The sequence below is a fragment of the Panthera tigris genome, chromosome A1, assembly GCF_018350195.1.
Source record: "Panthera tigris isolate Pti1 chromosome A1, P.tigris_Pti1_mat1.1, whole genome shotgun sequence".
Lineage (NCBI taxonomy): Eukaryota > Metazoa > Chordata > Mammalia > Carnivora > Felidae > Panthera > Panthera tigris.
Window position 1 is genome coordinate 2,788,133 of NC_056660.1, and position 14,509 is coordinate 2,802,641.

At 44.6% G+C, this 14,509-nt stretch overlaps 1 long non-coding RNA gene across 1 annotated transcript in view; it reads left to right on the top strand.

Moving 5' to 3' along the window:
- The first annotated feature begins 4,473 nt into the window (after nt 1-4,473).
- LOC122237287 overlaps nt 4,474-14,509 on the top strand; it is a 38,865-nt gene continuing 28,829 nt past the window's right edge. The window contains exons 1-2 of the long non-coding RNA XR_006215657.1: nt 4,474-4,727; nt 6,017-6,121. This is a non-coding gene — a long non-coding RNA (uncharacterized LOC122237287). The remainder of the gene's footprint in view (nt 4,728-6,016; nt 6,122-14,509) is intronic.

Below are 14,509 nucleotides of genomic sequence, written 5' to 3' on the forward strand. Positions count from 1 at the left end.
GACAGAAGACAATCTATAGCCCACAATGCCCATGTTTTGGTGAGAGATGACATTGCCTTAGGTGACCATGGTGACATTGGCCACGGAAGTGGACACAATCAAGGAACATTTAAGATGCAGAATTGGCAAAATTTGGTAATTGAATGTAAGGATGAGAGCTGGTTGGATCACAGAATTATGTGTGTTTAAGGGGAAAAAGAGGAGATGAAAAGCCAACCTGGTGCCACAGGCACAGAGGGATCTTAGGATTTCTCATGTTCTCAGTATGGCGTTTAGTGGTTTATGTGCCATAATATGTTTAATTCTTGCAACTATCCTATGGTTAAGGTCTTCTTAGAAAACTCTTTCTTAATCTAAATAAGTGTCACCATGTCCATTCTCCTCCTCTGGAGGAAGAGGAAGAAAACAGGTGCCATGCTTTGTTCAAGTCTGACTATTAAGTGCATATGGCAACCTGAGCTGCTCTCACAAAAGCCAACTCAGGAACGAGCATCACCATTGCTTTTAAGAATTGCATCTGTTAGTAGGAAAGATAGAACCCATAGGTATGAAAACAGTGGAGGGCACTTCAAATACAGCCCAATGCAAGTGAGAAGAGGCTACACAGGCTGAATGCTGTCTCGGAAGCTAAGAGAGGGCAGAGGATTGACTGGAGATGTGTAACTCTCTGAGCGGGAGCTTTCCGGAGGAGATGAGATGTAAGCCAGGTTTCTTTTTAAAATAAACTTTTAATTTTAGGACAGTTGTACAGAAAATTTGCACAGATAGTGCAGAGAGCTCCCGTCGGACCCAGGGACTCCCTTATTGCTCACGTCTTACGTTACTAGGGCACATTTGTCACAACTAACAAACCCAGACATTACTGTTACTGAAGTCCATACCTTGTATGGACTTCATTAGTTTTTCCCCAGTGGCCTTTTTCTATTCCATGATCCTGCATTACATCTGGTTGTCATTTCTCCTGAGGCCCCTCCTGGCTGGGACTTCTCAGTTTCCTGGGTTTTGATGACCTTGGTGGTTTTGACAAGCATCTGTCTGACTGACCTCTTTCCATTTTTGTTTTGCTCGAACGTCACCACTGTGGGAAGACTTGTTTGCCGAGGGACAACCCTTCATACAGATTCCTACGGCTCCCCGTGCTCCCTTTGGGGTCCATTCTCCCAATTTTTTTCCATTAATGTGTGCATTACTTTTTTCTTTTTTTTCTTGTCAGTAATTCGATGACATTTATTCATCACTTAATTATGTACTAGGTGCGTGTTCGAGGTGCTGGAGAGAGAGCAGTGAACACGTTAAGTGTATCTAGAGCTCATAAATACCGCAGGGAAAAAAAAATAAAGCAGAGGCCAACGGGGTGTGCCCAGAGTAGGGGGAGTTTTAAGTTGAAATGGAATGATCAGAGGAAGCCTTATTGCAAAGGTGACACGTAAGCAAAGATATGAAAGGGGTGAAGGAAAAGCCCACGCTACCTGGGGGAAGAGGGCCCAGAAGTGAACAGACTTACCCAGTCACAAAGCACGCGAGCACCGGAGGTGGGATTTGAACCCAGACCATCTGGCCGCAGACTTTTTGACCTTTAACACAACGTCATGCTCCCCCAAATGCTGCATGTGTGCGAGCCCAGGACCAAGAATGACCCAGTGGGTTAAGCGATGTGAATTTGCTCGGGGATCTTGCAAGGGCAGCTTCGAGTGAGCTGGGGAGGAGATAGAATGATGGAGGGGGTCGATGGGAACAGAGGAGACACAGCAGAGATGGAACAAACGATGCTTGGGAATACCTTGGCCCTCAAGGGGGGTGAGAAACATCAGGATGGCCACAGGGAGGTGTGGGGTCAAAGAGGAATTTATTTCTCTTAGCAGGAGAAATTAGGGCGCACATGTAGGCTGGAGGGATGAACGGGGAGACAAGGGAAAAAAAAGGATGTTGTCAGAGAGAGGGGAGGATTTTAATTCTACGTTTGTGACCGGATGATTGTTTATGTAGTTGCTTAATTTCTGTGTTCCCGGCTGAAGCATGAAGTGCCAGGTGAGGGAGTCTTATTCTTCTGGAGCCCATGCCCGCACCTCATTGCCCGGTGATGAACGAATGATGCCGTTCACAAGGTGTAAGTGGAGCCCCCGGTGCCCCCACGCTGCCCATCTTCCCCGAGCCGCTGTGACTGGACCCCAGGAAGGTCTCTGCTCCGTGGCCACCCGCCTGCAGACCCGACCCTCTGCCCGCTGCTTCCACTCGAGGTCCAACTCCAAAACCCCCAGACATCACTGAAGGGTTAATGGAGAGAGAAGCAAGGTGGCATTTGACCCCGGCACGCTTCGCCCAAAGCCTTTGAAAATCTCTCCCTAGGGCACCTGCTTTCCACCCCTTTCCTCTGCCTCCCGAACCTCTGTCTTTCCAACTGCAGGGCTCTGACCCCCTGCTCCGCCTTCCACCCAGACCGTCAGTCTCTTCTTCCGGCCCTGTGCTTCCAGACCTCCGGGAGAGCGAGAATGGGCCTCATCCGTCCCCCTGCGCTGTAGGAAGCCTGGAAAGTGCCCGGGGCGCTGAAAAATCTCACAGGCAGAAGGCAGGGATGGGGCTTCAGTTGCGATGCTTTTCCCAGCGAGGGCCTTGTTTCCTGGGACTGAATCCCAGGCTCTGGGAAATGCAGCACCGTTTCCCACAAGCCCAGGGTGGGGGGGGGGTTCCCGGAACTCCAAGGTGAGGCCGGAGAGATGAATCACGCGCCTGCAAGGCTGGGGCTCCTTTGCTAGGCAACCGCAATTGTTGTCAAGGCCTCTGTTGAAACGTGGGATAATGCTCTTCCTCCCCCCCCCCATTAGGTTTGGAGGGCAAAAAGAAAAAGCTTCACATATTTTTCGAGGTACCACACATCCACCCACTCATAAAAATCCACCCACCCACGGGGACACGCTTTTCTCTCTTCTTCCTCTTAGACATGCACACATATGCACACACACACACACACACACACACACATGCACGCACTTTCACCACACTCCCCCCCCCCGCCCCCAAACCAGTCTGCGCCCCCAGATGCACAGGGTGCTACGGGCCCATCTGGGCCTGACCTGCCTACACTGTTTGCCCAAAATACTTGTGAGTATATATACAGCGTGGTACGGAACCAATTTGTGAAGCAAGTGTGGGGGCTCCAGGGCACTCTGCCATTTCCTCTTGTCCCCAAGGCTGTTAAACTAAATTATAGGGGCCGGGAGAAGGGACGGGCCAGCTGTGCTTCAGCTGCAGGCCCCAGTTGTTGTGACAAAGTACAAAGTGTGGGCACCAACAGATCCGTAACTGTGGAGCCAGAAATAGGCTGATGATTGGACCGCATGCGCTGAGGGGAGGAGAGAGGGGGACCCCCCATGGCCTGTGAGCGCTGGGCTCAGCCCAGGAGGGGACCAGCGCTTTCCAGTGGCAGGTGCGCCCCACCCACGGCCTCATGGTCTCTGCGTTTTATTACGTTGGGGCAGGTTTTATTTTTTCTAAATCTTTCTTAAAATTGACAAGGGTTTTGGTCTCTGTTTTGGTTTTGTTTTTAAAATTTCCCCACGGTTTCCTGTTGTGCTGCTTCTTTGGCTGAGTTCAGCGTTACTGTTGCCTATAATTACTGTGAGGCTTGTGACAAGGGCTGAGAAATCTAAGTTGACATTCAAGGTGCATTACACTTGAATAAACCCAGAGACAGAGTAACGCACATGGGTTTGGAGTTGCCCCTGTGTTTTGTCTAGATTAACAAATTTAGACGGCTTTTGGTTTGCATAGCATTAATAACCACTGGGGCAATCTCTGGAACTTGTAAACACTGCTCGTAAATAGTCACTAAAGTGTGAGGTTGAATAAACATTACCTCAATGGTTCGAGAAGAATCGGCCAGCGTGGAACCAAACTGTGCTTTGAAATAAGACCTTCCTCATTTGTGAGAAGTGGAGAGAGGACAGGATGGGGACACTAACCAGTGGTTACTTTAATTCCTGGACTGTCCAGCAACCGCAAGTGACCACAAACAGTTGACATCGTCTCATGGTGCCTCAGTTTCTCTCTCATTCCCTCTAGAATAGCCACAATGGTCTACTGTCATTTCATGTACTCACTTTATTCATTCTCTGTTGGAAGAAGAACTCAGAATCTTTTTCTTAAGTTCTGTAGTCACATCACGTGGATGTAGGTATTTTGACTTTGAAAGACCCATCGACACCTTCGAACTCAGCATCGTTTACAAATGGTGAACTTCGGGCCCAGGGAGCTGTGTGTGTTTGATTAGGGCCTTCACGAGAGACACAGCCGAGGCATAATGTCTTGAGCCTTCTGTAACCTGAGTCTGTCAGCCTTGCTGTCATGATCCCCTTTGGCCTGTTGAGACCAGGCACATTTTCGTGGCAGATACAGACTGACCCAGAAATGGCAGAGCCTCATTGAGGAGACGTTTGCCCGTGAAGATATATGAGAATTTGAAGTCTTGATGGTGACTTAAAAATCATAAAGGAACAAATGTTCTCATCATAGAACCTTATTTTTTCCTCAGAATATTCTTCTCACCACACACTCTAACATGTCTAAATTAAGGAAAGCCGAGAGTCTCAGAATATGTAGGAAAGTAGCTTCCAGTGATTGGGTGCAGGAACCTCACTAACCATTTGTGGTATTAATGTTATTTGCTCTGTGCTTACAGTGGGCCAGGATTTTACGTGGCATCTCCTTAGTCCTCATGACACGTCTTTGAGGTAGGTACTGTTATTAGCCGTGTTTCATATTTGAGAAAACTAAGGTGTAAGCATGTTAACTCATTTGCCCAAGGCCATACAGTTGGTGACGTCACCAGCATTTCATTAATTAATTAATTAATTTATTTATTTATGAGAGAGAAGGAGAGAGAGAGGGAGAGAATCTCAAGCAGGTGCCATGCTCAGAATGGAGCCCAACGTTGGGCTCAATCCCATGACCTTGGGATTATGCCCCGAGCTGATATCAAGAGCTGGGCACTCAACCGACCGAGCCACCCGAGCGCCTCACCAGCGTTTTAATTTTAACCCGGAGATTCTGACAACCCACGTTGTTTGCCCTCGTCTTTGATTCAGTCATTAAGAGGCCTTAACTTCCAAGGTTTCGTGGCAATGCTCAGACTGCAGGGTACCAAAAGATCAGCTGGAACCTTTTGTGTACTTCTTGCTTCAGTGAAGTAAGCATTTACCGAAGACGCAGGAAGGGGCTGTGGGATTTGTTGGAGGGCATTTGTTCGTCGTGTATCATTCCAGGTGTCATTTGGCCAGCCAACAGGCCTCGAGGTAGGAGTGCCGTGCCTTGATGCAGCGCTGTGCCTCGGAATGGTCTGTTTGCTAAAGCCGGAAGGCCCGGGGTGGAAACAAATGCTTTGATGAAATAGCTTATTCCACGTGTGATCTTTTAATTAATGACCAACATCTGGGCTTACTTTTTCTTAAAAAAATTTTTTTAATGTTTCCTTATTTTTCAAAGAGGAAGAGAGAAAGGGAGCGTGAGTGGAGGAGGGGCAGAGAGAGAGGGAGACCCAGAATCTGAAGCAGGCTCCAGGCTCTGAGCTGTCGGCGCAGAACCCTGTGTGGGGGCTCGAACCCACGAACCGCGAGATCGTGACCTGAGCCGAAGTCGGACGCTCAACCGACTGAGCCCCCCGGGCGCCCCTGGGTTAGTTTTGGCAGAATTCTACCTTTCAGATGTAATCATGGCAGATTGTCAACGATACGACTGAAGTCCAACGCAAATACCACCTGCTTCTCTGAGGACGCCTCACCAGTTCTCTCGTGGTGGAAGGTTGTGCCTCCATAGAGCTAGCACAGTGGCTCCTGCTTGTCGTGCTCTCACAGACCTCGTCGTGCCCTGTTGGTGTCATAGCCATTGCCCTGCGGCGACTTGCTCAGAAGGAACGCAGGCTTCACATGCAGGCCGACTGGCTTCAACACTCGCGAGCTGTGTGGCCTTGAGGGGCTGATTTAGCTCATGTAACTAACTTGCTTTCATTACTTCCCTTTCACAGATAATGGAAGTAAAATACTGCTTGGAGAGTTGGAATGAAGAATGGATATGAAACCTGTTACGTACTGCCATGATGTCTGACAGAAGAGACGGTCCATAATCACTAGTGGGTATATTTAAACATATTAAGTAAATGTACCTATGGGTTACATGTGTCTAGAGAACAGAGGCCATTTATCTTACATTGTGATACTTTCATACACATTAAAGACATTTGATAACTGTTCCTAAAATTAGAAATACTAATATATATGTGTGTATGCACACATTGTACACACACACATACACACACATATATATACATACATATACACACACATACACACACACATATATACATGCACATATATCCACATAAATACACACACACATATATTCACACACATACACACACATATACACACATACACACACATATACACACATATACACACACATATACATACATATACACACGCATATACACATACACACACATATATACACGCACATATATCCACATAAATATATACACACGCATATATTCACACACATACACACACACATACACACATACACACACATATACACACATATATACACACACATATACACGCACATATATCCACATAAATATACACATACACATATATTCACACACATACACACACATATACACACATACACACACATAGACACACACATATATACATACATATACACACGCATATACACATACACACACATATATACACGCACACATATCCACATAAATATATACACACACATATATTCACACACATACACACACATATACACACATACACACATATACACACATATATACACACACATATATACATACATATACACACGCATATACACATACACACACATATATACACGCACATATATCCACGTAAATATATATTCACACACATGCACACATATATACACACATCACACACACATATATACACAAACACACATACATATACACATATCACACACACGTATACACACACACGTATATAATATGTACGAGCATTAAAACCAGGTACATATATTACGTGTATATTTCATATATTGCTCAACCATGGAATTCAGATATGTGGAACCCCAAAGTAGAATATCTACCACGTGGAATTCCCATTTCGCCTGTATTTTTATCAGGCGCTTGTCCCCAGCCACTTGATAATTCGAGGACCAACGTTGCCATGGTTTTGTGGTTCCGTGGCGGGAAAGGTGGACTCAGATCTTCACGTAAATTGAGAGAGAAAACCAGGGCTCCCAGTGCCGGGTCGGGGCTCCTTCCTGTGGGCCCCTGGCACTGCGAGCTGAGTGCAGGCATGTCTGCAGTCACACCAATGTACCCCGACAGAGATTATTTATTGCTCACTCTCCGACCGCTCATTTGTTCCCGTGTCACAAAATCTGCCTGTCAAAGGAGGCTCAGAACCCGATCTCCCACGCTGGCTGTGAGCAGAAGGAACAATCCTCATTTGTTCGTTGAGAAACGAGGCGGGTGATTGCCCCGACCACGGGCCCCTGTGGGAAATGAGCGGTGTGAGCCGGGGTGGGGCGGTGGGGGCTGAAGGCCTGAACCAGGAAATGTCTCACACCTTTCCACTTCAGAACACTTTGGCACGCACCTAATTTTTCCGTCGTGCCTTTTGTTCTGGCGAGGCTTTAGCTGCAAGGAAGATTACATACACAGCTCTAGCACCACACATGTATTTAAAGGGAAACAGTACCAGCTGCCGTTTCCATGTCAGTGAGATGGATTCTTTGGGGACCTTTCCCCTCCCGAGTCTGACAAGGCAGACAAAGATAACAGCCTTCCAGGACTGCGTTCGCTGTGGAGGCGTCACTACTAAGTCCCAGGAATGTGCTCCTAACTCCTCCTCTCTCTGCTGCTTGCCGTTGGTTTTTCAGACGAGCAGGATCTTGGGTGGGCGAGGGATCTTACTGGGGGATCTCTTAGCATTCCCTTCCCCAAAGCCCTGGGATATTTTACGCCTTATCCTTGGTGCCCAGCACTTAAGGCACATGAGAAATAAAGCTTTCAGACTGCAGTTGAAAAAGAATGCCAGAAATGGCATTGGGAAGCAATGAAATATGGCACTTGACAGATGAGACAGGCAACACGGCGGTGCTCGCCGTAGATTTCACGAGCAAATTTCAGGGTTGCACGGGCCATTAAGAGCAAAACAAAAACCATAATTGCCCTTAATCTCCATTCATTCTGCATGTGCAAATCTTGTTCAAAGGGAGATTTTGAGGGGGAAGATCAAGAGAAAAATAGGCATGCATCTTTGGACAGTGCCAGATTTGATCTTCTTTCTTTGAAGATCTGTGAAGAATAGAGATGGAACCCGAGGTGCGAGCTCTCCTTCAGGAGCTGATGCTGGGTGACAGGGCTTTAAAAGACTTGACTTCAGTGCATTGTCTCTGCCAGTCCCATCTGCGTCCACAATCCCCTTTTGTGTAGGTGAAATATTTCTGCCGGGTTTTTGGCTCAGAAGCTGAGCGAGATGGTCATGCCTACACGTGCGCTTTCACTTAACTTTCCATAAAAACAAAAACAAAACAACAACCAGCTCTGCTGAAATCACGGCAAAATTACGGCTTGTGCGCCTGAGGGGTGACAGGTTGGGAGTGGAAGCTGGAGGGAAGAGAAGGACCAATTTAATCTGGTTGTAGACCCAGGAAAAGTGTTCCCCTCGTGATTTAGGGCTCGCTTCCTCAGTTCCCCTAAGAACAGAGATTCTCACCAATCCTCAGTGGCCTTACTCAGGGTCATATTCTAGAACTGTGAGACGATTTTATGCAACGCTCCAGATTTTTAGTGAAACGAATGTATTATTTCTGAGATAATACAAAGCGAATGATCCGAGTCTACATAGACTAGACGGTGAAGCATTCATTCTCCAATATACCTAGATTTCATGATCCTACTTAGGAATGTTTTGGATAGTTGGACTTTTCTTTAGCATAATAGATGCCTTGCATGGGGTCTGATATATTTTAATTTGCTCCGGCATCCTCTTAGGCAAACGTTTTGCAATAGAGTGACCCATAACGCATCAAAGTTTTGTTCTTTCCACATTTACAGAAAATTGGATTGAGTTTGTTCGTTTGTTTGTTTGTTCTTGGGGAGAGAGGAGGAGAGAGAGAGACAAAGAGAGAGAGGGAGAATCTTAGATAGGCTTCACACTCAGAACGGAGCCTGACATGGGGCTCAGTCCCACAACCCTGGGATCATGACCAGAGCCAAACTCACGAGTTGGCCACCCAACTGACTGAGCCACCCAGGCGTCCCTGGCATGAGATTCTTGTGCCGATGGGGAGAGCAAGGCGCTCTAGGAATTTTCCTGCCTCTCCACTTCTTTCTCATCTGCCTCCTTGTGCCCTACACTTTTTCCCAAGTGAAGCTCATTTATTCTCATAATCACATTTCTCTTAACCATCACTCCACCTTTAGATTTTAAGCTCTTCTGATTCTAATTATTATAGCCATATTCGCTTTCTCTGATCAACAGGTTGTCTGGTTTTTTTTTTCTCCATTTTTCTAAAAACCAGATTGGACCCTAAGGTTGGCTCTCAATTGTAAGCGAAAAGCTTGAATGGATATTATTTTCATGAGTCTTTTTCTCCTTGGAATCAGAAATTATGAACAAGGAGGAGGAAGACTACTTTGTAACCATTTCTGATGTGATTGGTGTTGGAGGGATAATAGTTTTCTGATAATTTGATTTCGATTACTTAGGCACGGGCTCATTTCCATGGGCTCTTGCATTCAGTTTGAAGCCTCGGCTGGCATCCCTCTCTTTCTGATGGGCCAGCACTGGGCACACAGCCTCACTTTTGGGTTCTCCACTGACTTGCAGGTCTGAAATCTTTGCCTCTCGCTCCTCAGTAATGGATAGGCCGGTGAGGAATTCTGACTTCTGTGCATTATGCCACTTTGATCAGTTAAACTTTAAAGGATGGTTTCTTCAAAAGATGTTGAAAGCTGCTTTAAGTTGAGTGACCTCATAGCAAATACTAAGCTGCTACTTTTCATCAAATTTCCTCTTCAAGGAGCATATGTAACTCTTCAAAACTTTCCTTTATTCAAATTGTCACACCAAACCAGATGATCATCCCATTAGAAAAACAGAGCCCATCGCAATTACCATCTCCCTTATAAAGTTAAAAATTGTACTCAGATTATTGTGCCGTGAGAAATTACAATTGAGGCAGACTGTGACTTGAGCCATTACATTGTTTTTGGTTTGTTTGTTTGTTTGTTTTTAATGAACTCAGGGTAGAAAGGAATTAGGAACTCCTTAAAACCCCATTGAGGGTAGCTTGACGTGTCCACAATGATTTCTTAGCTGGGAAATGACCTAGGTTTTTCCTGGTAGGTTTTTGAGAAATAATGGGAATATTTGCAAAGTATGCTGTGACGAAGAAAAAAGCTTAGCTTTGTTCCAAATAACTAATTTAAAGAAGTATGAGCTTAGATAGAGCTAATGTAAAATAAAATAAACAATAAGAAAACAGGCAGATATTTATCTAATTTCTCTATGGAAAAAACCCTCTAAAATAATAAGCCATGAAAGGAATTATAGATGGAAAGACTGGTAGATTTCTTGAATAAGACCTTTGTGCATTGAAAACTCCATAGATAACATTTTTTAAAAAATGTTTTAATGTTTACTGTTGAGCAGGGGGAGGGGCAGAGAGAGAAAGAGGGAACCGAATAGGAAGCAGGTTCCAGGCTCTGAGCTGTCAGCACAGAGCCTGATGTGGGGCTTGAAAACACAGACGGTGAGATCCTGACCTGAGTCACCCAGGTGTTGCCACTGATAACATTTTTACCAATCAAAAAAAAAAAAAAGATATTTGCCACAAATCTGATGCTGAAGGGTTATTCTTCTTAATATATAAAGAGCTCATATAAATCAATAGTTGGCATAGTCAATAAAACTATACAAACAAAGAAGAGGAAATTGAAATGCCTGATAAAGCAGAAATAATATTCAATCATGTCAGTTATCAAAAGAAATGCAAAAATTTTTAAAACTAAACTTGTGTCCAAAAAGTAAAAGAAACACGAAATACTGGCAATTAGGCATTTTCCAGGAAAATATATCACTGGTAGAATTGTAAACTGATATGGCCTATTTGGAAGACATTTCAGCACCATGCATTTGGAACATTCCAAATAGTTTTATTCATTTAATTTCATTGTGATATTTGCATGCTAGCAGAAAATCAGAAATAATTACATGATCAAGTAAATGTCTGTGAGTTATGGAATATATAACCAGCCAGTCATTGGCAGTTTTAGTCACAAAGGAAAACACGTGTGTTAATTGTAAAAAAAAGGAAGAATACAAAGTTATATGTTCAGTATGCCCACATTATAAAATTGTGGTCATATTACAGAATTGCATCAAGGAGCTCCAAAATATGAAGGGGATTATTTCTGGATTTTATTCTCTGTACTTTCCTGTATTTCCACTATTTAAAGCGATTTTTAATTTTTTTTAATGTTTATTCATTTTTGACAGACAGAGAGACAGACTGTGAGCAGGGGAGGGGCAGAGAGAGAGGGAGACACAGAATCCAAAGCAGGCTCCGGGCTCTGAGCCGTCAGCACAGAGCCTGACGTGGGGCTTAAACTCACGAACTGTGAGATCATGACCTGAGCTGAAGTCGGATGCTTAACCGACTGAGCCACCCAGGTGCCCTGTAAATTTTTAATGTTTTTTTATTTTTGAGAGAGAGCACGAGCAGGGGAGGGGCAGAGAGAGAGGGAGACACAGAATCCGAAGCAGGCTCCAGGCTCCGAGCCATCAGTACAGAGCCCAATGCGGGGCTTGAGCTCACGAGCCGCGAAATCATGACCTGAGCCGAAGTCGGACGCCTAACCAACTGAGCCACCCTGGCGCCCCGTAAAATTTTTTAAGTGGCATTTCTAGTGGTCAGTTAGAGTTCCCAAGCTACTTTTACATGTCCCTGCAAAGCTGGGGAGCTGTCCCATTTTCACCTTGGAAATTGTTAGTGTATATGTGAATAAAATTACTGTATGTATCATCAGCATCTGCAGCATTTATGCTATGTAGTAATAAATGCATACTATAAAATATAAACATGTTAGTATATTAGTGTTAATCTAGTGCTTGTTAATTTGCATAGTATTATATTAATACAGCAATAGGTTGATGTTGTTATGTTATATAACATACACATGTATAACTATGTATGTATTTTAGTTCACATAAAATGACAGCCGATCCCACATTCTCCTTCCCTGTATATATAGACAGGGGCCACATTACAGCTTCCTTACCCTCATGTCAACTCCAAGGATTTCTGAGACCCTTTGAGGGCTCCTTATACCCTAAGCAGCTTCTCTGCCACAACAAATGCCCAGCGCAACGGGGTTTTTTGGACGGTGCCCTGGCATCCTTCGTAATAGAGTATGACTTTTGTAAGGTGTTAAGGGTTGCCGTGCGAATGGACATTGTCACCCATAGCTTTAGTACTCAGATTAGCTAAATATGTTGCTTTTGAAAAAAGATTTAAGCTGATCTCCAAGAAAGGACAGACACAGGGGAGAATCAAAGGACTCTTTCAGATTTGTAAGCCTAATATCAAAGAATTTAGAAGTCTAACCCAGGCTTACAGGTGTCCTTTGCTTTGATCATTAATTAAAATGTGACTTCTATCCTCAGTGTCACCGTGGGAGGACTTGACAAAACAAAGTACGTCAGGTACCTGACAATTTCTTATAATGCCCTGCAAGACAGGTGTTCATTCCTGCAAAGGCTTTGAAGCTAAAAATAAAATAAAACAAAATTTAAATTAAAGGATATTCCCAAGCACATAGTAATCATCTTAAGACATACACTTCAGGGCCTTTTTCCTCCCAGATGATGGTGGTGTGGTGGGTAGGAGGGGGGGGTGGTTGGTGTTAAAGACGGGCAAACCCTGGCTGGAAAGGAATGCAGAAAATAGGGTAAAGTAAAGCCTCGTAAGTCATTTGAGATCAATCGTCAGAGAATGTGTCTCAACGGTGTCATTATCAGATTAATATTTGAGTTCCAATTTAAGCTGGAATTATTTGGATAACAAAAATCAAAAGAAGTTTTTACAAACAATTTTGCCTTGCAGCAAAAGAAACGTATCAGGGATGGGATTTTGTATGTGTGTGATTTTTTTTTTTTTTACCACACCTCTCAAATTCCTATAAGCTTGGGTTACTCCATAAAGAATCATGGACATCCCTACCTTCAGAGTCCTGGTTTGTTTATCTTGAGTTAAAATCAGATAAAAACAAATTTCTGCTAATATGATAGGCGTTTCAGGGGGACTGTGGACCTCTCAGCAAAATAATCTGCAGAGTACTTCTCATCACGGCAAAAGCATGATTTATTTCATGGGTCGCTCTAAACTGAAAATAAAAAGAAATGCATCTGTGGCAATAAAAGGCAACTTTTGGTTAGCTGATTGCTTCTTTTTATTTCCTCAGTAGCATTTACTGGAGCCAGAGAGCTCTACCGTGAGTTTGTTAATAAAATCCTCTGGGGGCACGTGTGCGGCTCAGTCGGTTAAGCGGCTGACTTGGGCTCAGGTCATGATCTTGCAGTTCGAGAGTTCGAGCCCCACATCAGGCTCTGTGTTGACAGCTCAGGGCCTGCAGCCTGCTTCAGGTCCTGTGTCTCCCTCTCTCTCTCTGCCCCTCCCTGCTCACACTCTGTCTCTCTCTTTCTCAAAGATAAATAAACAGTAAAAAAATAATTTAAAACAAATAAAATGGCCTGAATTTCTAAGGAGCTCACAAAGAATAGTTGGCAGCAATCGGCAGATAAACACAGTCGGTGAAATACTTAGACTGGAAAACCGTGTGTAGAGGGGCTCAAAGAAAAATCAGGATGCATTCATTATACTTGCTGAGTCTTTTAGTTAAGAGAGAATTCCCTAGAAGGTGGGATTCCAGGGGTCCTCAGGGAGGGAAGAGTTCAATGCAGGCGAGTGGTGGGAACGTTGCAGGTAGGGGAGGCTGCCCGTGGCGACATGTGTTCTTACCGAGGGGACCCACGGAGGACAAGCGATGGGGTCAAGAAAGCGTGCAGCATCCCAGGGGCACTGGGGATAGCCGACAAGACTCAGTAGACAGTAAAGGGCTTCACAGAGGGAAGCTCTCACAGGATTAATGCGCTCCGTGATTTTGGTGAGAGAAATTACTTTGGTCACAGCACAGATCACTCCGTGAAAGAACTTCTGTGAAAATCAGCAGGCCAGAGATGAGACAGTGGGTTTTGTTCAGACCTCAGCCTGTTCAGACCTCAGCCAGGCCATTAAAATCGTGTTGCAGCTGGATATTGACAAGGAAAGATGTTCACAATAGATTCATATAATATTCCCAGTTTTATAAAAAAAGTGAATACATTTGTAAAGAAAAGAGAGGCTCTAACAGACAGATGCTGACAAGGACAGGTGGTCACAATATGGGGGCAGG